The sequence below is a fragment of the Ambystoma mexicanum genome, chromosome 4p (assembly GCF_040938575.1).
Source record: "Ambystoma mexicanum isolate Mex_15411 chromosome 4p, UKY_AmexF1_1, whole genome shotgun sequence".
Lineage (NCBI taxonomy): Eukaryota > Metazoa > Chordata > Amphibia > Caudata > Ambystomatidae > Ambystoma > Ambystoma mexicanum.
In genome coordinates this window covers 383,351,697-383,377,857 of record NC_090927.1, presented here as the reverse complement: position 1 = coordinate 383,377,857, position 26,161 = coordinate 383,351,697, and the positions used below count along the sequence as shown (strand labels likewise).

Sequence of the window (26,161 nt, the reverse complement as noted above, 5' to 3'; positions counted from 1 at the left end):
ATATGATTGGTGTGTGAATTAGGTAAAGATACAAAGAACATGCAGATGCAATTTCTGTGAATGCACTTTTCCAGCACTGCAGAAATGATTGTCATGTTGCAGGGTGGCTGTTTTGTGTGGGTACGGTTGAACATAAGAATGTTTGTCCATAGTTGCTATGGGCATACTCAAAGCTGGTGTGGAAGATAACGCCTGTAGGGCAGGGTAGCGAAGTGAGCCAGTATGCACTTGCTATCAGTGTCCACATGTGATTGCAGACACAGTGTTTGCATGCAGGCACAGTTGCTATACAATTGCTGCCAAATGATAGTTAAGATATTGCTAGAGACACAGTTGCATTGTACGCACATGTCCACGTGGTATAAGTGTGTAGATATGCTCATGTGTAGATACACTTGCTCTGGTGCTAGTGATTTGGCAGAAGTGCAACTGCTGAAATGGATGCCAACTGACTGCAGACACGAAAGTGATGGAAGTTACTTACCTGTAACTGTTGTTCTCCAGCATGGGTCTGGCATGGATTCACATGCTCATGAATATTCCCCGTCGTCAGGCCGGGAATCCTCGGTATAGAAAAAAATCAGTATCAGTTTCGTTTCTGATCTGTCTTTCTCAGTAGTAACCAATCACTGGTCTCTGGGTCATACTGCCCCCAGCCAATGACTGCCCTCTACCTAAGCCCCGCCCCTGGCAGCCATTCTCAGATTTGGTAGCACGTGAAGTGGCAGTATGACCAAGTGAAGAGCCGCAGATGGGTAGGCGGGAGGGTTCGCATGTGAATCCATGCAAGACCCATGCTGGAGAACAACAGTTACAGGTAAGTAACTTGTTCCTTCTCCGGCATGGGGTCTGGCATGGATTCACATGCTCATGAATATAAGAATACATAGCAGTATACACATGCACAACCACGGGAGGTGGCAAAAGGCTCAATATCAAGCAATACAACAACTCAACATTAAGCAACTCTTACCTCCTCATCAGGCTCACCTTAGGCGAACAGGTTGCGCAGCACTGCCTGGCCGACTCTGGACTCCTCCCTGGAATCCCGGTCGACGCAGTAGAATCTCGTGAAGGTGTATGTCGACCTCCACGTAGCAGCCCTGCAGATGTCGAGCAGGGGCACACCAGACAGGAACGCCGTAGTAGCAGGGATCGCTCTGGTCGAATGGGCCCTCGGACGGCCTGGCAACTGTCGGTTTGCCAACCGGTGACAGTGCATGATGCAGCCGGAGAGCCACCTGGAAACGGAAGTCTTCGAGAGAGCCTTCCCTTGATTCACAGGTCCAAAGTTCACCAACAGCTGTGATGTCTTCCGAAAACTTTTCGTGCGGTCCACGTAGAATTTCAGCGCTCTAGCTACATCCAGCGAGTGCAGAGTCCTCTCAGCCGGCGACAAAGGCGACGGGAAGAAAACTGGCAACACCAAGGGCTCGTTGAGGTGGAAGTCCGACGGCACCTTGGGCATGAAGGAGGGGTGCGTCCTCAGCACCACCCTCGTGTCGTGAAAAGTCAAGTATGGAGGCCTGCAAGACAGGGCCTGAATCTCTCCCACTCGTCGTGCAGAGGTGATGGCCACGAGGAATGCTGTCTTCCACGACAGAAACTTCAACGGTACTGAATGCATAGGCTCGAATGGGGCCCCCATGAGCCTAGTCAGCACCACGTTGAGCTCCCACGCCGGGGCAGGGGCCTTCACCGGCGGGAATGATCGGAACAGTCCTTTCATAAATTCCTTCACCAGTCCATGAGACCACAAGGACGCCCGTCCTGTAGTTCTGGTGTAACGTGAGACGGCAGCCAGATGTACCTTGATGGAAGCGTGAGATAGGCCAGCCTTGGCCAAGGACAATAGGTACGGCAATACTTGAGGGGCCGTAATCCGCAGAGGGTTAATCTTCTGTGCACGGCACCAGACAGAGAACCTCTTCCATTTGTGTCCGTAGCACTTGAGAGTTGAGGATGCCCTGGCCTTCGCGAGAACCTCTCTGCAGTCGGCCGGGATGTCGTATCCTCCAAACTCTAGTGCTGCAGGAGCCAGGCCTGCAGGTTCAGCGACTCTGGTTCGTGATGAAGAAAGGCGCCTCCTTCTCTGGAGAGAAGATCCGCGTCCGTCGGCAGCTTGACTGGTGTGGACGCTGACAAGTCCAGAAGGTCCGGGAACCAGATCTGCCTCGGCCATGCCGGTGCGACGAGTATCATCCTGCACCAGGACCTCTTGAGCTGGTTGACGAGCCGGAGTAGCAACGGCAACGGTGGGAATGCATAAAGGAACAGGCCGTCCCAGGGGAACGAGAAAGCATCGCCCATGCTCCTCGGTTGGGGAAACCTGCTGGCGAACCTCCGGCACTTGGAGTTCGCCGCCGTCGCAAAGAGATCGATTTGGGGTTCGCCCCATCGTCGGAAGAGTCGATCCACTTGATCCTGGCGCAGTTCCCACTCGTGGCACGGGCGCAGCTCTCTGCTGAGTGAGTCGGCGATGGTGTTTTTTATCCCTGCCAGATGAAAAAGGTACCAGAAACATCTCTTGGGAGACGGCCCAATGCCACAGATCCTGGTCTTCCTTGCATAGGGCAGGGGATCTTGTTCCGCCCTGCTTCCGAATGTAAAACATCGTGGTGGTGTTGTCGGTGAAGATCCTCACCACCCTGCCCTTGAGGGACGGAAGGAAGGACCTGAGGGCCCAGAACACTGCACGGAGCTCCAAGATGTTGATGTGGAGAGTCTTCTCCTCCGGGAGCCAAAGGCCTCTCGCATGGAGACCCCCGGTGTGCGCTCCCCAACCTTCCAGGGAGGCATCCGTCGTCACAGTCACCTGGTGGGCCGGGGCTAGGAAACCTGTTCCCGCCGTCAGATGAGAGCGGACACCCCACCATCGTATCGCCTGACGGAACGCTCCGTCGAGCGGGATCCTGTCCTCGAAGCTGCCCGTCATCTGGATCCAGTGGGCGTCGAGGAATTCTTGCAAGGGCCGCATCCGAAGTCTGCAGTGGCGCACCAGATAAATGCAGGAGGACATCATTCCGAGGAGGGACTTGATAGACCTCACTCTGGCCACGTCCGTGGCCAACAGACGTTGCACCTTTCCTAGGATGGTCCTTATCCTTTCCTCCGACGATGAGGCCCGCCGCGCCACTGTGTCGAGCTGTGCTCCCAGAAACTGGGCAACTTGCGACGGGACCAGGTGGGATTTTGGAAAGTTGATGGAGAACCCCAGGTCCGTGAGCAGCTGGACGGTTTTTGCAGTGTGTTCCACAGGGAGCTCCCTTGTCCTTGCCCGTATGAGGCAGTCGTCCAGGTAGAGGGAGACGTGGATCCCCTCCAGGCGCAGCCGCGCCGCCACCGATGCTAGGCACTTGGTGAACACCCTGGGCGCCGATTTTAATCCGAACGGGAGGGCCTTGAACTGGTAGTGCCGCCCTTTGACCACGAACCTGAGGAACTTTCGGTGTCTCTTTAGAATAGGGATGTGGAGGTATGCATCCTCCAAGTCCGACGACGACAGGAAATCGCCCTCCTCCAGCTGTCCCAGCAGGTGCTGGAGGGTGACCATCCGGAACTTCTGTGCCTTGATGTATTTGTTCAGTCGTCGCAGGTCCAGCATGGGACGCCACCCTCCTGTCTTCTTTACGAGGAAGTATCTTGAGTAAACTCCGGAGCCCCAAAGCCTCTTTGGGACGAGCTCGATGGCACCTTTCCTGAGCATTGCCCTTACTTCCAACAGCAGTTGAGGGACGTGATTTTCCTTCCTGGCCACGGGAGGAATGCGGGGGCACCTCTTCTGGAACTCAAGGGCGTGCCCCAGGGCCAGGGCGTCCAGCACCTAACGGTCGGTGGAGATGGACTCCCACACGCCGACGAACTTCGTCAGCCGGCCTCCCACCAGGGTGCTTCGACGGGGGCCCGACCCGACGGTCGGTTCAATCTTGCTTGGAGGCCGCTTTGCCTCCTTGACCACCTTGGCGACGACGGCGGGATCCACCTGACTTGCCGCGTCCCCTGTAGGCCTCCTGCGACAAAGATCTTGCCGCTTGACGGTACGTAGAGGAGCTGCTGCCAGCTCCCTTGGAGGCACCCTGTCGGCCTCCGGAGCTCCGAAAGAACGGCCGTCGCTGTTGGAGCACACCCAGTGCACGGGCCGTCTCCGTGTCCGTCTTGATCGCCTGAAGGGACTCATCAACCGCCTTGCCAAAAAGGTTGTTCCCATCGAAGGGCATGTCCAAAACCTTGGTCTGTACATCCTGGCAAAATACGTCGCCTTGAGCATCCTCGTCGTCTCAGGCAAACGCCGTTGCCCAACTGACGGAAATCGGTGTCGGCGATGTCCGTAGCCACCGTAATGGCGTGATCCGAGGCAATCTCACCTTCCTGTAAGATTTCCAGGGCCTCAGCCCTCTTGGCGTCCGGAAGGAAGTCCAACAGAGGGGTGATCTTGAACCACAACTCCCTGTCGTAGCGGGCTACGATGGCCAGGGTGTTGGCCGCCTTGATGGTCGTCGCTGCAGATGAGATGACCCGTCGTCCCATCGCATCCAGCTTCCTACCCTCGCCGTCCGGCGGGGAGGTTGAAGTCGAGGCCGATGCCCCCCCTCGCTTTCTTCTTGGCCGCCGCCAAAACGACCGAATCCGGGGTAGTTTGCGCCCTAAGGCACAAGGGGGCAGTGTCGGGGACCCGGTACTTCTTCTCGTACCGGTCCCTCTTTGCAGGAGCCGTGGCAGGGTTCTTGAGGAGGGCGAGCCCCTCATCCCAGATGTCATCAAGAAGTGGTACGGCGAGGACCGTCTTCCTTTTAGCCTCGCGCCGTTGGTAAAGGAACCCTTCCTTCTTTTCTTCGGGGCAGAGCTGGAAGAGCTCGGATGCCCTGGAAATCATAGCATGGAAGGATCCAATTTCGTCGGGCAGGGATGCCCGGGCAGGGGGTGACGGGGGACACGTCCCGTCGTCGCCTCCGTCGTCATCCGTACCCGTCTTAGTCGTGTCCATGCCTGTATCATCCCCGTGGGTAGTAGACCGGGGGGAAGGCAGAGAAGGCCGCAGAGGCGGGAGAGGAGGCCTATGATGCGTCATCCTCCTCTTAAGTGGTGGGCTCTCCGAAGGTCCTGGCTCCGGTTCCCCTGTCGGGTCTGGCTCAGGTACCTCTGTCGGGGGAAGGGGCAACCTAGTCCTTATCTCCGAGCAGAAGGACTGGATGGCTGACAAAATGGCCGCCGAGGTGTCCTGCGGCGCCAGAAACAATGGGAGCGAGGGCTCTTGAGGAGCCGCGTCTGCGATAGCGTCGCCCTCGTCGTCGCCCTCGTCGGGGTCCCTCCCGATGGGCTAGGCCTCCTCCAAGACTTGGATGAGCTCCTCTTCAGAGGTCGTGTCCGTATCCACGAGGGCCACCAGCCCCTCCCCCATCCTTTCCAACGAGGACTTCGTGGGGGTCTTCTCGATGGGCCTGAAAGACTACTCCCTCCGCGGTGGCAGGGAGACTCTGGTACCTGAGGGCACCTCCACTGGTGTAGCCTCCACAGGCTGAGCCAGGGCCGTGGCGACATCTTCAATCGAGGTCTTAGCAGGGTGAATTAAGGCCAACGTCACCTTCTGTACACCTGGGGCCTTCACCTTGGGGGGAGGGTCCGAGCCTCGCTTCCCCTCTGCCGGCATCTTCGAGATCGACCGGGGCCTCTCCAGAAGCTTCGCCGGGTTCTCGGACTTCCTCTTACCCGAGCCAGAGCGTTGGCTCGAGGTTGATGGCGCCGGGGAGGATGCGCCCTGCCTGGCAGCCAAGGAGCCCGACCGTTTGGCGCTCCCGGTGCCCGCGGACTCGTGGTGCTTAGCCTTTTGTTGGGCCCCCGTCGCCGGGGCACCCTCACAGGACTTAGAAGACCGCTCGGACTTCTTTTTCTTCTTCTCGCCTGGCGGACTCTTACCTTCCAGCCAGTTGGCGAGACGGAGGTGGCGATCCTTCATGGTCCGCTCCGACATGTTCCCACAAAACGCGCAGTCCTTTTGCTTGTGCGTCTTGTCCTCATGGAGACAGTAGAGGCATAACGAATGCTCGTCTTCCTTGAAAACCTTCTGAAGCTGGCATCCAGGGCAGGTCCTGAACAGCTTCTCGGGCGTCTAGCTCCCTTTCTCCTGGGCCATGTCCGGGTAGGCCTTGGAACTTCTGGAATCCTCCAAAAGTGTAACTCGACGAAATCTTCACCTTTGAGGGGCGTAGAAACTCCGAAACGGATCCCCGTTGATCGGATGTAGAAACGGTGGAGCTTGAGGCTCTATTTAACCGAAAAAATGAGAAAATCTCCTGAAAAAAGCACGAAAACGCAGCAAAAGCTCGAGAGCTACAGCACGAGGACTCCCAACACTTGAACGTGCGGTAAAAATCTGAGGATGGCTGCCAGGGGCAGGGTTTAAGGAGAGGGCAGTCATTGGCTGGGGGCAGTATGACCCAGAGACCAGTGATTGGTTACTACTGAGAAAGACAGATCAGAAACTAAACTGATACTGATTTTTTCTATACCGAGGATTCCCGGCCTGACGACGGGGAATATTCATGAGCATGTGAATCCATGCCAGACCCCATGCTGGAGAAACAAATGGCCGGTGATCCGGTGGGTGCCTTGTCGTGGCATCACTGCTCACAAGGACAAACATTCTTGTGCTACACAAGGTGGTTTCTCCTTGTGCTAAATCCCACCTTGCAAGTCTAACTGTATTGTGACTGGTATGTATGGGAAGTGTGAGGAAAGGTGCATGTGCAATGGCTCACTACCAGTACTTTACTGTTTCCTAAGCGCACTACAGAGAAGTTACTATACAAAAGTTGTACCCATTGTCACTCAGGTACGACACCTGCACACAAGAGGTCTGTCTCTCATTGGGACACGTGTGGGGACACGGGAAGGTAGGCCACGTGTTGTTGGCGGTGTGTTTCGGTGAGTGGCCAGAGGGAAATATCTGAGAATTGTCTGCTTTTCCAGCCAATTTTAGAGACATTTCCCTGTGTGCACTCACCGAAACACGTCGCCACCAACAGATGTCATACCGTCTCGCATTCCCACAGGTGTCCCGACGAAAATGGTACCTCACATGTGTGGGTGCACCTACCGGGGGCGCAAAAGGAAACAGGTAACCCGCTAGTAACCCCAAGACTTTCGCCACAGCACAATTTGTTCATGTGGACAACCTACAGATTTGGCCCTAGGGTGTCGAAGCCAGCAAGGAAAAACGGGAACCCCATGCATTTCCCAAAAGAGGACACCCGTGGGAATGCGCAGAGGTCTGACTTGCGTGAAGCGGCCCAGAATTTATTACCCAGAACACCAGACAAAGTGAACATTGTGTTTTTTCCCCACCAAATATCACACTTTGTCAGGGATTGTGGCTAATAAAAACTGGGGCAATTTGCGCAAGGCAGACCTCTGTGGATTCCCAGGTGTGTCCTCTTTTGGAAAATGCATGGGGTTCCCCGTTTTCCTTGCTGGCTTCAACGCCCAAGCCCAAATCTGTAGGTTGCCCACATGAACACAATGGGCAGTGGCGAAAAGGCTTGGGGTGAGCAGTGGGTTACCCTTTTCCTTTTGCGGCCCCGGTAGGTGCTCCCACACATGTGAGGTACCGTTTTCATCGGGACACCTGTGGGAACGCAGGACGGTAGGCCATGTGTTGGGGGCGTGTTTCGATGGGTGCGCCGAGCGAAATGTGCTGAAAAAGCATTCATTTTCCCCACATTTCGGACTTTGCAGGCCTGTCTGGGTAATAAATTCTGGGGCGATGTGCGCAAATCATACCTCTGCGGATTCCCACGGTTCCCTGTTTTCCTTGGTGGCTTGGACACCCGAGGCCCATATCTGTATGTTGTGCCGGTCGGCAGAATGTCTGATATTTCGCTCTGAAAACAGACTTGGGGTTACTTGTGTTTTAGGCTTTCCCCTTGGCGGCCAGGTAGGTGCACCCACACATGTGAGGTACCGTTTTCATCGGGACACCTGTGGGAACGCAGGACGGTAGGCCATGTGTTGTGTTTATGTGGTTTTCATAACGTTTTGACCCATTTGCTGGTGCCCTTTGTCTCACAACCCTTTCATTTCACATATGTGACCTACATGTAGTCGCTGCTTTAGCCACCATACACTTTTGTAACCTGCACAAGTCACCTACCCTTGAAAAGGTCTACCTGTGCTCTTTCAAAAAATGTATGCTTGCCGTTCCTCACCACATTGGTTTTCCCGATTTACACATGCTAAGTGCGTCTGGTCAGGCCGTGAGCGTACAACTCCTGTGTACCATGGCTCAGTGTTTGGCTTGTGGTATTGCTTGTTTTTTAAAACACTACAAAAAATGTATGCTCTCCTAACTGCAAGAGTCGGGGGAATGTAGCGAAGCATTGCTTTTCTCAAAATTCATAGAAGCCATTGCCGTACCAAGCCAACCATGTCCAACACACCTTTTTTTCAGTCATTTTCCCGCTTTTCCCCTATTCGATGGCAGTTTCCCCTACCTAGTTGTTGCCTGACCTATGCAAATCACCCCTTCCTAAACTTGGAATTTTGTCTACTTTTCAGAAATATATGCCTTTCTTTTCTTCCATTCCGTCCATGCATGTCCAATTGGCAAAAATGGCCAAAATCGCCTACCTCTCACAAAACGGTTGATAACCACATCAAAATATTTTTTTTCCATTTCCACTCAACCTGTTCCTGAAAGCCAGGAAATTGGGCAACTCAGCACAGCAAACCATTTGTTCCTAGCCCTTACAAGGAAAAAAACCACAGGCTTCTTTGTACATCATTTTATTGTCATTTTTTGAAAAAACCCAAAACTTTCGCCCTTTTTGCTTATTTTCTCTCACCCCCCCTACAGCAACCTGGGATTCCTGGGTGGCGTTACGACCGCCTACATGTGGGAAAAAAAGGAGCCAAATTTGGCCGAGATATCTCAAGTAACAAAAAGGTTACAAGCCATTGAATGGCCACATACAAAAATCACCAAAAAAGGCCCTGGAACTGGGGAGAAATACCCATGGCACTTAAAGGGTTAATGACTGGATTAGACTGTGAAAAGGAACACTGGTCAGTGGACAAATAAGCGGCAACAGCCGATAAATATGTCCTGCAGGACAAGACATGGATGCCAGACTCTGCCAGGGTATCCAGTTAATATGTCGAAACATTTTTTTCCACATACCAAAATGTCGAACCAAAAGTGCCGAATTTTTTTTTCTCGAATGTATTGTTTTTAATTTTATAGGGTTTAGTTGTGTTTAGTTAGAAAAAAAAAAGATGTTTTTAAAACCAAAAAAAAAAAAAAAACGAGGTTCGGGGGGATCCCCCAAAAAATGTTTTTTTTTAAAAAAGGCATTAGAAAAAAAAACATTTCAGCAATTTTGGTTCGACATATTAGTATGTCGAAATAGTGACTGTTGAAAAAATTCACTATAAACCCTCTGCCAGATGTGAGACAAAAGACAGGACTGTGTCGATAGTAGAAATAAGACAAGACTGGGGGTCGTAAGTAGCCAGTGCGCTGGTTAATACCAAAATTAAAGCAAGTGAGATGGCCTGCTGCTCAGATATTCTTCCACTGATGTCCCCTAGTAAACACCAGTACAGGTAAACCTGGGATTGAGTACGGAAGGTAAAATCAGTGCGCAGATCACAAAGTTCCTATTGTGGAATCCATGAAACGAAATGCAAAATAGGCTTCAAATCCAATTTATTGTTCACTAAACAGCCAACACGTGTTTCGACCTTTCAGGTCGTTCTCAAAGCTGTGAATTAGTCCACAAAAATAAAATAATCATGTATAAAGATAATCAAACCATAAATCTTAAATTCAGACATGGTAACACAAATAGCAAAAGAAAATCACATACCAGTGTTTCAATATATGGATGTAGCCAATGAAAACAAAAGAATGCCCCAAGGTAAAACAAAAGAGAAATAAAAATTAGGGTATGCTAATTTAGCGTGAGGAAAAACATATTTCATTTTAGTAAACAATATGTATGTGGGAAGCTGCAACATACCGTGATTCCAATGAAATAATGGACAGGGTAGTGTGTTGAGCAACACAATTGCTACCTAAAGTAATGATAAAGTAACCATTTAGAAAGAAATCTCTTCTGTCAAGTCTTAATAAAACCGGTGCCAACCTGCCTTTAGCCTTACATTGGCAAAGAGAACATCAGTTAGCTAATAAATCAGACATACGGTTTTTGGGTCTGGCCAGGGCATCCACTGGAAAACGTGGTGGTGACCTTTGTGTGAAACTAAGGAGACTAGAATGTAAACTCATTTGCCATTTTAGATGTACTTCACTTGGATTGAATTCAGACCATGAAATGCATGTTTTTTTATAATGACTTCTTTATATTTTGTTTGCCTTGCCAATGGATGTTTTACCTTTGACTTCCAATATCAGCAATTTTGGGCAATTTATAATCTACATTGTCTTTCAGAACTTTGTCACCCTGTCATTGCTTTAATACATATATGTATACTTGGCTATATAGCCATTTATAATGCATGTGATTGAACTGTGATACTCTGTTTTAAAAAAAAATGCTGTAGCAATCCCTGCTTACCCTGGGGGTAATCAATTCTGAATACTGTCTCTGTGGACACAGATTCAGTATGTTGTGGGAACTTGCACATTCATCTTGCAGAACGCCTTCATTTACCTTCACTACTATTGATTGCTCATTTATGCATTTCTGATTTAATAATATACCATCAGTACAATAAGCCGCATGATGCCAATAATAGTTTCCCATACTTATGCTAATATTTTTATTTGCCAACACATAGATGAGCTATTTGATGCGAGTATTGTGTTTTCACTCTTAAGGTTTATCCACTCATACATTCCTGTCATAGCAACATACCACCAGTACAATGAGCCGCATGATGTGGACAACAGTTTCCCATACTCAAGCTAGCATTTCACTAGATTTTGCTGCGGACGACTGATTCGAGCCGCACCAAATGACGCCGAATGACGTTACTGCGGTGCGTGCGCGCGTGACGTCACTCGCAAAACGTGCACGTGACGTCACACGCTCAGCCTCATTTTCACTTCGTATTGCCATTTTACACTGAGCTTGCTGCACGGCGCCTGTGTTAATACATTTAATATATTGATTTGGAGATGGGGATTTGACCCCGTTACAACATTGAGCTACCGGCACCAGATACAGTTTATTTTTCTTTGGTTATTGGGCCGCCACACATAGCATTTATACGCTTAGCAGAGATTTTATCTGTAATCTGTTTACCTTGTAGACGCATCGTTTTTGTACTGAGATATATACCCATTGGAGGGTAAGTTACCTTTACCACTTTTTAATAAAAGCATCTTTGCTTAAACTGGACATTTTCTCATTATTATTCTACCGACATCAGAGATTTCTTTCTAAATGGTTACTTTATCATTCCTTTAGGTAGCAATTGTGTTGCTCAACACACTACCCTGTCCATTATTTCATTGGAATCACGGTATGTTGCAGCTTCCCACATACATATTGTTTACTAAAATGAAATATGTTTTTCCTCACGCTAAATTAGCATACCCTAATTTTTATTTCTCTTGTTTTACCTTGGGGGCATTCTTTTGTTTTCATTGGCTACATCCATACATTGAAACACTGGTATGTGATTTTCTTTTACTATTTGTGTTACCATGTCTGAATTTAATATTTATGGTTTGATTATCTTTATACATGATTATTTTATTTTTGTGGACTAATTCACAGCCTTGAGAACAACCTGAAAGGTCGAAACACGTGTCGGCTGTTTAGTGAACAATAAATTGGATTTGAAGCCTATTTTGAATTTCGTTTCATGGATTCCACAGTAAGAACTTTGGGATCTGCGCACTGATTTTACCTTCCGTACTCAATCCTGTGTCGATAGTAGCCACCCTGGGGTCTAGCTGCCTAGCCAATCACCAGTGACAGAAGCGTAGCCATTTACTTTTATACTGAGATCTTGTTGAAGGCTTCCTGGCCGTTTGAATAATGAACATGTTATCCGCAGACAAGGTGAAGCGCTCTAAAGATCTGAACTCAGGCACCAATCCGCCAAGCTGAACGATTGTGGGGTGGGGTGCCACAGTTGTTGATCGCTCTGGTGAAGCAGGTCGGGAACCAGTGGGAGCTTGAGCGGCGGGCACACTAATAGATGCTGTAGCTCCGAAAACCAAAACCTGGCTGGCCACCAAGGGGCTATGAACAGCAGGCAGCAATTCACTGTGTTCCTCAGCATGCAAAGCACCCGATGGATCAGAGGAAGAGGCGGAAAAGCATAGGCCTTCATATTGTGCCATGAGATTTCGAGAGCATCCCTGAGTGAGGAGGCTCAGAAGACGTTCCTGGAGGCATACAGGGGAAGCTTCTTGTTTATAGATGTCGCAAAGAGGTCCACTTCTGGAGTGCCCGAACAGCGAAAAATGTCTGAGAGGATCTCTGTGTCCCACCCATAGCTGACAATTACTCGTCGGCTGAGGGCATCCACAGTGACATTCAGCTGGCCGGGATGTGAACCGCTACCAGCCAAATACCATGCTGAATGGCCCATTCCCAGATCTGAATGGCAAGATCCACAAGAGGAGGAGACCTGGTACCCCCCTGCTTGTTCATATAGAACATGGACACTGCATATTCAGTGCGGACACAGACCACCTTGTTCACAATGCCTGGTTTGAACGCTTTCAGTGCCAGGAATATAGCCAGAAGCTCCAGATCATTTATATGAAGCCGTCTGTCCTGTGGCGACCAGAGATCTGAAACTTGAAGATGATACAGCGTTGCCCCCCAACCGAGAAGGGAGGAGTCTGTTGTGAGTCAATAGCAGGCAAGGGTCCTGGAAGGGAGCGCCCACCGACAGATTGCCGAGAGACGACCACCACAAGAGGTCCGTCCTCAGTATCATTTTGGAATCTGTATCCACTGCCTGAAGCCATGAGCTCCGAAAAGCAATCTGCGTCCGCCTCATCTTGAGAAGAGGAAGAGCAAGCATGCAGGAAGACATGAGGCCCAGGAGCCTCTGAAACCACCAGGCCGACATGCTCTCCGACTGCATAAACACTTGACACGTGGCGAACAGATCCGCCATTCTGTCCCCAGTCAGGTATACCTTGCAACCGATCGTGTTCCAACGAAAACCCAGAAAAATTGAGTCCTGAGAGACCGTCATGGAGGATTTCCACCAGTTCACCGACAGCCCAAGGTGGAACAGGAGCTGGAGGAGAGACTGAAGGTTGCTTGAGGCCTTCAGTGGACAGGGACTGCGCAACAGCCAGTCGTCCAAATACGGATACACATGGATACCATGAAGCCGAAGATAAGCAGCGATGACCGACATCTTCGTAAAGACACGCAGTGCCGAGCTGAGACCAAAAGGGAGCACACAACACTGGAAATGCTCCTCCTCCATGGAAAACCGTAGGCATTTCCAATGCGGGCTCCAAATCAGAATGTCCGTATAAGCATCAGGAAGGTCCATCACGCTGAGCCAGTCGCCCTTCTGAACAGAGGACTTTATCTGGCTAGGGGTGATCATCTTTAATTTCTCTTGGGGGAAGAGAAAGGTTGAACTGGGAAAGGTAGGATGGTGCGGAGGCCAGCCTGGTTGGGTTTGGGCACCGTGAACAGATGGGAGTAGTAGCCCTCCCCTCGCTCCCCTAGGGTAACAGGTTCCACTGCCTTGAGATCCAGAAGCTTCTGGAGTTAGGCTCTGAGGGAGGGTGTCCCCAACTGCTGGAAAGGAGGATTGAAGGGTGGGGTAGGGGGGGAAGGGGCAAGCGGAAGCCCGCCCGAGCTACTGACTAGACCCACCGGTCCTTGGTGATGGTCTGCCACGCCTCCCAGTGAGACGCAATGCTCACTCCCACTGGGGTCTCGTGCCAAAACCCCTCATTTAGCGGGTTTCTCAGAGGTGGGACCCCCAGATCCTGAGGCCAAGGACCGAGAGAAAAAACGGCCTCGCTGCCGACGGGAATTTCTAGCTGGAGGATCGACTCTGTTTTCCGATCTAGAAACCCCCGAAAACCAGAGGAAGACCAAGGCTGCGAAGGCGTTCTCTGAGCCCTAAAATGCAGCTTTACCTGAACGGACAAAGACTTGGCCGTCTTAGTGCTGTCCTTTGTTTTCGTCAGCTCTACTTCCGTTGACGAATGGAACAGTTATGTGCCGTCAAAGGGCAGGTCAGAACTTTATCCTGCACCACTTTGAAAAACTTTGTGGCATGAAGCCAAGCCTGACGAGACGTGTCCGCACCAAGCATGAGGCCCCGAGCCGAGTTGTCGACATTGTGTGCTGCAGCCTCAGGCAAATCCTGCGCCAGGACTCCGGCATCTGACAAGCGAGCCTTAAAATCATCCAGCCTGTCCGCAGGAATTAACTCCTCAAATTCCAACAGACATTTCCACATTTTCATATTTGCCCCTGATAAAATGTGCTCTGCTTTCGTCTGGCGCAACTGCAGAGCCGAAATAGCAAATATCTTCCTTCCCAAAGAGTCAAGCAGCTTGTCCTCTTTGGCCAGAACCTGAGCCGCCACTGCAGAGGACGCTGAAGCCGGTCTGGATTGAAGCGTAGCGGCCACCACCTCTGTGGAGGAAGGAAGCGGGCAAGACGCTAAGGCTACCTCCTCCGAAGTATGAAGCTTATAACGAGCGTCCATCTTTTTGTTAACATGCAGTCTAGAGTGTGGCTTATCCCAGACTTTGCGGACCTCGCCCAAAACGTCCTTCTGAAAGAACAAGCCGGTGCGCTTCTGCGGAGACAAGGTGAACGCCCCCGAAAGCACCCCTTCTTGCGGAGGGGTGACTCGGGTACTGGAACATCCAGAAGAGTCATGTCTAGTACCCGGTCATGGAACGCCCTAACAGAACAGGGCTGGTCATCGCAATCCTGATCCCTTGCGGGTCATCCAAAGCGTCCGGATCACCTGCGTCACGTCTGGCTCCGCCGAAGACTTGTCAAATGGAGACAAGGGCGGCGAAGGCGGAAGAGCTGGAGGTGGGCCAACTGGTAGAGGTGTAACGCTCACCTTGCATCCACAGGGGAGCCTCTCGACTGGTCTTGGACGCTTCTGGATACACTGCACCTTCCCCGGGGTTCGTTCTGCCAGGAAACAGTTCTAGAAGACAGGAGGTGGATTTTAGCGACTTCTTCCCTCGAGAGACCCACCTCCCTGCGTTCCCCTTGCATTTTCCCCTTGGGACTTCTCTCACCTTGATTTAGGAATGTGCTCTCCGTCCTGCCGTGCTGGGCAGGGGTGTGTCGTTGTTGGCTTGATCCGCCGAGTTACTTCACTGGCGATAGCCTGGAGTCCAGACCGGCTGCAACTCCTTTTCAGTTAAGTATTTTTAGTGTTTTTTTTTTGGAGTAGTGTCTGTATTGATGAATGCTCTAACAACCTTCTTCTCTTGTCTTGCAGGGGCTGATGGAGCGAGCCAAGGCTGACGACTGAGTTCGAGAAGTTAAGGATGAGCTTGATGCGGCGCTAAAAGCGTCCTTCCAAGTCGACTGACCTGTGCTGTTTTTCTTTACAGGTCGCGGAGGATTCCTGGAAGTGGCGATATATTGGGACCAAACGCTGAGGATGATGGTCGGAATGCCAGAGGCCGTCTAAGAGAGCGGGGTAAGTAGCTTCTAATTCTTGCCTCTATTTCTCCTAGGGATGCAGCAGAAGAACGATGGAGAAGGTTCCGAAGGCTACGACTGGATGGAGGTGCTGGAGCTGAACAGGTAAGGCTGGCGGTGTTCTGTTAAACCTCTTACCCAAGTAGGCCCGGATGCAGAGCAGGACCCAGTGAACGTCACGCTGCAAGAGCAGAATAACATGAAGCGCGTGCCTCAGGTCAGGCGTGGTTTAAATACCCGGCAGGTATCCCAGGTGCCTTTGGGGCGGACCCCACCCTGATGCTAGACTGCTTGTTGCAGTTCCCCGATGATCCATGTGGGGGCAGCCATGTTCACCCATTGTCTATTGGAACCCATACTTGTCAAGTGAGCCCGATGCCAACGGTGCCAGGATTGCGTCCAAGGCACCCGCAACGGGCTGAAGTGGGCCTTTCTGGCCTTGTTAAAGTACTGTGGCGGGGGCCACGGTGCCCGAGTCCCATGGTCTGGGGTTAAGGTCTTGACATAGGTGGGCCAACCGCCGGAACAACTGGTGCTGTGACGGGAACCGATGTAATGGAACCGGGGCCCGGAGGGCAGATTTCCTTAAAAAGACCTCTGAAACATTCCTTCATGGGGTCAGAATGCATTAGCTTCTGAAATTTTCCGAAGAAGGCATCTTCCTCCGAAGGCTTAGACACTGTGGCGCAGAAGGAAGCCTCTCATGAGCGGAATAGCTCCAGGGCCGCAAACGAGGGGGTTGCCAAGAGGGGACCTCACCAGCCAAATTGACATACATCAACTGAGCAGACGCCGCAGGGAGCAAGACCGAGTGCTGTAATGGCATCCGAGCGTTCCAGTCAAACTGGGCGAAACGGTGGACCATGAAAACGCTGCTCACTCGAAAAGATGCTCCAGGCACACAACGCCGATGGCGTAGGTGTAAGGGAAGAGTCCAAAATGTCTGTCGCAGATCGCGCAGGAACGGGTGCCATTTTGTCAACGCCGGAGGAGAACTGCATCAAATGTGTGAGTGAGGTAGGGGTCTCCACAGACAGGTCAGGGGTCTTGACTTTAGCCTTGACACAAGGAACTCGGCAGAGCCGGTACTGTGTGGCCTAGGATGTTTCTGAGACATACTAATAGCCAAATTAGCCTCTGAAAGAGGAACCTTGGCAACGCCGTTAACAGAGGAATTACGGTCAATGACCACACTCTGTGCCCACTCAACAGAACCGGTATCCCCACTAGAGCGGGACCGATGAGGAACCCACCTCACCGACAAGACCGTAACAGGTCTCTTAGTTGTGTCGGTCACCTTATCCTCCGATCGAGGAACCTCGGACCAGAGTTCTGCAACAGCTCCTCACGAGGGGCCTCGAACCTTGGTTCGGTACAGAAAACCTCAATAGAGGCCTCAGGGCGTGCCCCGGTGTCTGTATGGGAAGCTCCAGACAAGGAGACCTTGAAGTAAGCTCCGATACCCAACGCCTCTGTAGAACTGGGCCGTTGAATGGCCCCCACAGAAGGGGCCTCTGATTGTAATCCGGTGTGAGTAGGCCCCCTTCGGAGAAAACTCTGGTACTTTTCTTAGGCCTAGAAAGCACCTCAGGGAGGCCCCCGTTGACAGAGCTTTTAAAGCCCCTCCCAGATCGGGAAGACCCCGGGAAAGAGTCCCCCGATCAGGGTGCCCAAAAAACTAAAGAACTTACCGGGTGTCTCTTCTTCTCGTCGATGAAACTCTGAAAAGGCGGAGGAGGAACACCCTGGAAGTTGAAGAGCCCGGACCGAAAGGGAATAGCAGTAGAAGCACGAGTCCCACCGGTGATTTGGACCCAAACACTCTAAACAAAGAGGATGGGGATCCGCCCTAGAGAAATGTCGTTCGCAGGAAGAACAATTAGGAAAATCTAACCTAAACAGCATAGACTTACTACTACGCGACCGCTAAACCGGAGCAGGAGAGAAGGACAATGTAAGGAAAAAATCTTCCGAAGATACAAGTGCGTCCAGTCCCGAACGTGCGGAGAAAAGGACTGATGGGCAATGCGCTGGGCGGAGCTAAGGAGGGCAGGGTTACGGCCACGTGCAGTACGCTGTGTAAAAAGAGGACACATTTTTGAAAAATGGGAGTTTTTTTTACAAGGTACTCCGGTCCCGTCCCACAGGACGGAGGAATGTCCCATAAGTTTGGAGGAAAGGGGACGAGACATAGGAGTTATACAGTTTATTAGGTTTGGGGAAACCGAGTTGCAAAGATAGTGAGGCCTATCAGTTGTGTGTACGGTTTTAGACAAACAGTCTGGTTTTGATGGCCTTGCGGAAGGCGAGATGAGAGGGTTCACTTCTGATGGAGTGAGGCAATGAGTTTCAGTGTCTCGAGGCAATAAATGGGAAGATAGCGCCCACAGCTCTTGAACGTTTAATTCTTGGGACCGGGACTAAGTTAGCATATGCTGTTGTGATGGGTCTTGCAGCTGGAGGCAGGATGACTCTGTGGGATGTGATAGATAAGGTGGTGTGGTGGATGGGTTTATGCGTGATTGCGAGTGTTTTGAACAAGATGCGCTGGCGGACCTATTGTGGTGGCAATGGACGAGCAACCAAGGCTTAAGCTTTCAGGATGTGATGCAGGCTGGTTCTTAAGTACAGTGTAGTCCCCAAACCCCCACAAAGGAATGTCCACACACTATGTTATGTGATAGGTTATTTATATAAATAAGGTTCAATATATATCTGTCAAATAATAACTTCAAATGAGAAAGATTGTACAACTTAAGAGTGGTAGGATCACTGCATCTCTCACTTCATAAATTCAGCCCACTTGGGCAAGGTTTAATCAAGCACATTGCACTTTAAAATCAGTATTTTACATCTAAGATAAACTTGTGAACAGTTTACAAAGCACATTGCACTTTAGAACTGCAACAGGCATTTGCGTAAAGATTAGATTAGAGTTTGTGGCTGGATTAATATAAATTAATTTTTTGCTCAATTTTAGCCAAATTTGCCTGTATAGCACATAGCACATTGCATTTTAAGATGACAAATAAGGTACTGGCGCCCGCAAGGGTTCACTGCCAGAGACATGTAGCAGAACATTTTATATATCTGCTACAAATAAATTGTCAATTTTTATAACAATATTATAACATTTTTTATATGTTACTTTGTTCACAAGACTAAGCAAAAAACATTTTACTTTCAGCATAGAACACCACAAATATTCAGCACAGCATAGCAGATTGCAATGTTGGGTTTTTTGTGCAATTGTGTTTATCAATATATAAGGGTCTGGCGCCCACACTGGTTTACTGCCAGTCCCCATGCACAAATAAAAATATAGGCATCTGCGAGGGTATTATACGGCCTACATCTACTTGTATGGACATGGGCGCCCGCAAGGGTGCTACACTGCCTACATTTCCTATTAACAAAGAAAATGTTCATAAACCTATGAGAAATGGTCATTTGTGCTGCATACCATGAGGCAACAACATAGCAATGGTACGCAGTGTGTTTACACACCAATAGATCTAAATGGTATTTGTACAATGCACCTTAGTTATAAATTACATACTGGGGATTTTACCTGTAAATGCACAACTTACCTAGTGATCTTTTAGCAATGTGTCAACAATAACGGAAAGCACTTTATTTGATATATACTTAAACAATATGTAAGCAACAACGTATTATCTAATGTGTTTTACTTTTCTATTTGGTGTAATTTCTTTATGATAAATAAGGGTAATTTCCTTGTGCCCAATAATCATCATGTATATTAACTTTCATAATCACTGAAATTAATATACAAACTCAATGTATGTACGATCTGTGTATGTATGAGTACTATAATCATAATGTTTCACACACAAGCATTACCCCAACACGGCGACATTTGTATATGAAATGTTACTCTATATAGCATGCCAAACAACGATAGTCGAGAACAAAAACGATGGACTAAAATGTCAAAATGTCCCTTATAAAAATAAAGTTCTCTTTCTGTTACTTTTACACCAGACGAAGCTCGTGTAGGGTGAAACGCGTTGTGTTTTTCTGCTGTCCTCTCTGTCCATATTTAAATAAAAATAAAGGAATATTCGTAAACAGCAACTTCGCCTGGAGTGTGCATTGAATCTTTGTTTATTTGCACATGAAACACGATTTGCCCCACGCCTGACTGCCTTCAGTCTACCCTTTCTTCCTCTCAAGGTTCAATATATATACACAATCAATCAATAATACAGTTTGTGCTTTGGAAAATGTTATATGACAAATATGTACAATATCTATGTGGTACCACAGTTAACTCTTGACTTCTTTAAAATGCACCAACTGCTGACAGTTTCAATGGCATACAAGTCAAATATCAATGTTAATTAACAGACATAGAAAGGAAGACAAGTTAGGCTAAACAATGGCACAATAGTACTTTAGCTACTAAGTCACAGTTCTGTGCGAGGAACCCCCCCTGACTCCTTGGAAACCTGTAAATAAAGTGCATCAACAAGCCCAGTCCATTAATGTTTTAAGTAGTCTTGTTTCCTGCTAGAAATGTTGAACTACCCCAATGTACCTGAGTTTAGCAGAGTTTCTTCGATGGTTCATCGACTGATCCCTCAAGGGTGAACTCCCTTTGAGCCACAGGACGTCGATAGCCCTCGAAGAAATGTGTACTCTGGAGTCGAGTGTCCTCGATGAAAAAGAGTTTGATGCCGCAAAGATTACTCGATGAAGAGCGTAGGCTCGGCAGAGGGCGTCGGGTGTCTGCTTTGGCATCAACGATAGGGACTCGACTGCGGCTGGCTTTCGGATCTTCGTCAGCATCTTTGTGGACTTCGGGTGGCAGGAAACCCACCGGCGGATACTCTTCGGTTCGTCGACGACCTCGACTTTCTCCGGCGCGACAAAGCGGTTGACTGTGATGGCAAGGGAGTCCTTGGTTTCAAATGTCTTAGGCAAAACGTGGAGTGAAGCGGCACCAGTCGTCGAGCAGTGTGGCATCAAGATGTCCCCACTTCTGGGCAACACAACTCGACTGGTTTACAGAGGTTACAGCAATTCTCCGAACCCTGGTTGACGGCAATGGACTTCAACAGCCTCAATGTCCGGGTGCTTCACTTAGACAGCCTTTCGGGACTGGCTCCCAGGGTGCCTCGGTGAAGATTAGCTTTATGCCCGATGTTCCCTCGTAGCTCAGGACGAGGTCTGCCAACCAGGTCCTCGCTTGGATCAGTCCTTGAAGGCTTGTTAGGGAGAATTCTCATTCTATGGCTAATTTCCCTTACCCTCAAGCAGCTTTGCTGGATTTCTGGATTTTATTTTTTCCACTTGGTAAGAGTGTGAGCTTTTCCCCCACTCTTACCTGTGTTTTGCCATGTGTATTTCATCTGTTTTTATGATTGTGGACTCTGGAGTGCACCACTTCAGTAGCCCCACTCTTGTGTGTTACACAGCACCTTCAGTGCAGTGACACAGGGTTGTCCTTCAGACTTCCCACCGACTTCATTTCTGGGACTGACTACTGTCCCCAGAAAAGGGTAAAGTTGCCATTAACTTTACATAGTCATTTAACCACAGATCCAGTACACCCCATCGTACATGGAGTATTATAAAGGGTTAATTCTTAACCCTTTTAATCTGTACCTTTGCTGGTGGCAGTGGTACCTACCCTAATTTTACTACCGCGATTATATTACTTAACTTTGTAGTTTTTTAGGCCATTTTAGTAGCCTCCAACTTTAAACCTGCAAGCCCAAATACTTTTTATTTCGGCTCCGGTTGTATTTAATCGCCATTTCTTTTTGTTAACATACTTCTTGGGTCTTTCTTTGCGCGGCAAACCAGGTTTGCCTCCTTTGTTCCCCGACCTTTGGCGGGCTTCTGACCAGAAGCCCTCCTTTGGCGTCTGGGTGTCTAGGTGGGCTGAATGTGAGGGAGGGGTGTAGTCATCCCCTGCACAGGGTCTCCTTGTAGACCCAAGTCGCACTTTGTATTGATTGGCTAAGGTGGTTGTCCGGGCCGGACAACCCTCCTGCTGAGTGATTGACAGCCAGGCCGAGTGAATGGGGGATTTTGGCATAAAAGGCAGGAGTCTTGGGCTAGAAGTCAGAGTCGCCACTGGAACTGCAAGGAACCAAAGAGAAGCAGAGAAGAAGACGTATGCTGCAACCCTGAGTCCCTGTGAAGCCCTGCTGCAGTCCTGAGCTATCTATCCCCTTCAACGACCAGAGAAGATCCAGTCCGGAGTCTTCTTCCCTTGAGCCTGGTGGGATCAACCAGCTCGTCTTTTCTTCAGTCAGAGAATCCTCTCCTGGGTCGAAATCACTGCTGTGCTGTAGTGGGCCGGATAGCCATCAGAAGAGCCCTCTCCTGATTTAAAGGAGCGCACCTTTTATTCAACGTTGTCTTTTTTTGCTGCTGCTGGCCTCATCCCTGGGTAGTGCAGATCACTCCAGACGTCGTCCTTCTTGTCCCCACGACTCAAGCCGCAGGAACCGCGAGTTTGCAGGAACTACCAGGAACAACTGCCGTGGCACCAGCTTTTTTCCAACGGAATAAGGTACTGTGCACAATTGGTCATTCTCTCCGTCTGACCAGCCGGAATCGGGGTGAGCCCTTTTCCTCCACGAAGATTTGTTCTGTCGTCCCTCCTCCTTATAACTTTTCCTTCCATTTGACAATCTTTACAAACTCTTGGCATCTCGAATTGTTCAACGTGTGATCCTCGGCAACTGAGCATCTGCTCATTGACACTGGCACAGGCCTATTGACTTTAATCTGTATCTTTGAATAAGTCCTTGAGTCTCCTTGCCTTGAAAAAGTATTGCCTATGATTTTTATTCACTTTTCCCTTGTTTGAAATTCTAAAGTACAAAGTGTGTTTTAACTTCGTGAGCATTTCTTTTCGCGGGTACGTGTTAGTATTTCAACACCGGTCTGTCAAACCCTAATGTACTTACCTTGAATTTACTGGCACAAGTGGAATTGGCTGTGTGTAGTGTATTTTACGTGTGGTTTCGAATTTATAGAAGTGAAGTGTTTTATAACAGATGGTTTAAAATAAATGTACTTGTATTTTTTACCTGAAACCTTGAGTCAGTGTTTGCTTGAGTCACAGTAATTGTGGTCCTTTGTGTAATCTCTGGCTCATTTACTCTTGAAATAAGTCTGGCTGCTACGCTACTGCTACCACTTTAACAGTGTAGTACAGATTTGTACCAAAGGTGAACTTGTATTACCACTTGTAGTCTTAATTGTGTAGTGGTCCCTAAGGGCACTGCACAGGATTCTGCCTAACAAGGCTCGACATCTTTTGTATTTCGTCGACAGCAAGCAGCAGCAAAACCTCCTTCTTCCGGCTGGGCTTCAAGGTTAAGCATAAAGTTTCAACTAAGGCTTCTGAATAATTCTGGTAAGTGAGAGGTCCCCAGATATACAGTTCTGTCTCTCATTCACACTGCTGAGCCAAGCTTTGGCAGCCAATCGTTCAGTAGGGTATTCATGCAGGCAGGGAATCCGGCTCACAGTGCATTCCGGCCATTCTCTTCCATCCAGACACCCATAAACAAGGAATGTGAATTGAGGCAAGCACCCAGTGTTTCAGCACACCACGCTGCATTCCTGTCAGTTTCGGCCCAGGCTGCCACGCACACAGATACCAGACACCCATAACATAAAGTGCATATTGGTCACACACTCCATTGTTCCAGGTTCCACCCTAAGGGTGTACCCACAACATACAGTCATCGGGAAGGCTGGCTCCAACCAGTCTGGCCTGGACTCCCCTGCCACCCCCCCACAATACCATATATGGTTCCACCCTAGCGAAAATCCACCCTATCCAATCTAGACTCTCACTTTGCCAATTTCAATATTGACAACTGTATCATCCCAGTGCTCTCATCTGTTAAAACATTAGGGGTCCATATAGATGCCACATTGTCCATGAACAAGCAAGTCAGCGTCATTGTCTCTGCCTCCGCCCTAAACACCAAACTCATCAACGCCATTAAACCCTTCTTAACAAACTGCCTCTCTATAGCTAGAGCGACCATAGGAGCTAAGCTTGACTATTGTAATGCCCTGCTTGCTGGCTCCTCCACAAAAAACAAATATACTCCAAATCACTCAAAAAACGCACTAAGAGCAGCACTGAGTATACCAAAAAGAGATCACACCACACAAGCAAGAAAATACACCACTGGCTCCCAGTCAAAGACCGTATCACATTTAAAATCCTTACCACCACCCACAAATGAATCAACCTCACTGCCCCATCCTAGCTCTCAGACACGCTATCGAGATCCACCTCAACTCAGCCTACAAGAACCTGCTACACTAACCAACTCGCCATACCGCGCATCCACAGAGCTAAAGCTGGAGGAATAGGCTTCCCATATTTAGCCCCCAAGTTAAGGAATACGCTCCCCACTGCACTCAGAGCAGAAACTTCCCTCCATGCTTTTCGTAAAAAGCTGAATACTGCCCTCTTTAATTAAACTCTTGCTTATCCCTCTGGGTCTCCTCTCCCACCCTCTTCAACTTGCGCTACAAATTATCTGTTTTTCTATGATTATAGTATGTTTGCCTGTTTTTACTATATAAAACTAAGCTGTATTCCTGCTATCCATGTAACTAAGTTATGACTTCTCTGTACTGCATATGCAACTAGTTGTCACCCTTCACTGTAACAAGCGCCACGATGCTCTCGAGCTGTTGGGCTCTATATAGATCTGAATAAATAAATAAATAAAAATGGTTCTGCAACCCAAAAGCCAGTCAGGGGAAGGGACAGAGTCAGGGCTTCCCAGGACTTTGGGAAAACAAGATAACAGGTTATAGAAACCAAGAGGCCACAGGGGCCATCTTGTCTCCTCTCAGGAACCCACTGATTCCTATGGCAGGGCCTGGGTATCCCAAAATGGAGGATACTCGGAGCACCTGTCAAATTCAGAATGGAGCGGCCACCAGCCCATAACCTGCTCTGTGGGCCACACAAAGGTGCACAAAAACATACACTAGGGGTACAGGGTTGTACCCCAACCCATGAGTGCCATATGGGTATCTCAAGGGTCTCTGTTCACCACAACCAAAACAAGAGCTGCACTGCCAGGGGTCCCACATGGACTCCTGTGCAGAAAACACAGAACATATATAAGTGAGTACAGGACAACCATATGGAGGCCCTGTCCCTCCATTGCATTTCCAGCATCACACAAGCAGATTTACTCAGAAAACATATTTGTTTTCAATGGGGTGAGGAGTCAAATAAAATGATTGGGATTGACGTTGTTGCTTCTTAGATGTATGTAAAGAAGATGACGAGGAGTGTCGGGAAGTTGACCGTGAGCGCTTTGAATGTTTGTGCTTTCTAACTCCGTGAGGTGAAACCTCGCTCGAGCTCTTGTCATCCGACGACCTCATCTAAGTGGAAAGGGGATTTGGACAAGGGACTTGAGTTTCCCCTTCCTCTCCTTCAAGGCATTCACGGTCATTGACTGGCATAAGCTGCAGTCGTCAACCTTACGGCCTAGTCCCAAACACCAGAGGCATATTTGGTGGTGATCCGTGATGGACAACTTTGACCCACAATCCGACCACCTCTTGAACCTGGTCTTTGGGGTAGACATCTTAAAAACTTTGATAACAGTAGACAAATTGCTGAGGTCAACAAACAGTTCCTGAGGGTGCTGTGCAGAAAAACTGAAGCAACGGGTGCAGCATGTGCTACTTATACCAGTGTCAATTACACAGCCGAGAGTGGGATGGTAGACGCAGAGGGACCTCGAGTCCAGAGCACCCTCTGCGGTTGAAAAGTTTATTATGCTGCAAGCAGGATATAGGATGTATCAAGAATGAGGAATATGTGGGAGAACACAATCCATTAGACACACTTAGCGCAAGGAAGAAGAGAATGAAGGCACTCCACAGGAGTGCCCAGATCGTGCTTAGCAGAGAAGACCACAGGTGAAAGCATAGAGGGCGAGCAGGAACCCTGACACAGTAGCCCATACATGAACCTGCTAAACTAGTGTAGGGATGGACTTCTGATGAGTAGCGAATTCATGAACTTTCAATTTTGGCCAAATAATTGAACTTTTGTGTTTAAGACTAAGGAAGCCACTAGGGTGAGGATTTATACAAGCTAGGGTTTGAAACTTGGTTAGTCCTCCTTTGGAGCATTCAGTTGTAGAGTAAAGAGTCCCACAGGGGAGACCAGAACTTTGAAATAGCGAAACTGACTGAAGGAGAAGGGGAGGGCGTGGAGGGTAATCCTAAATTGTCAATAGGGGAACACCAACTTGTGTTGATCCAAATGTAGAAAGGTTTTGCTTGTAAATTATTCGTTCTATTTTTGCCTTAGACATTGTTCTGCCCCGTTCCAGTGTGAACAATAAAACCATACATTCTCTCGCATCTCACAACTCGCCTGCGACAATAGGCCACTGCATGTTTTATGCAACGTTTGACTGGGGTCACTCGAAAGCAAAAAATACACAGAGCTTGATACAAGGCCATCCCAATGGCAGGTGAGCTCTAAC

General features: G+C 49.1%; 1 protein-coding gene across 2 annotated transcripts in view; it reads right to left on the bottom strand.

Moving 5' to 3' along the window:
- Positions 1–26,161, bottom strand: part of SMC6 (structural maintenance of chromosomes 6) — a 2,412,589-nt gene that overhangs the window by 1,927,030 nt on the left and 459,398 nt on the right. The window lies entirely within an intron of this gene.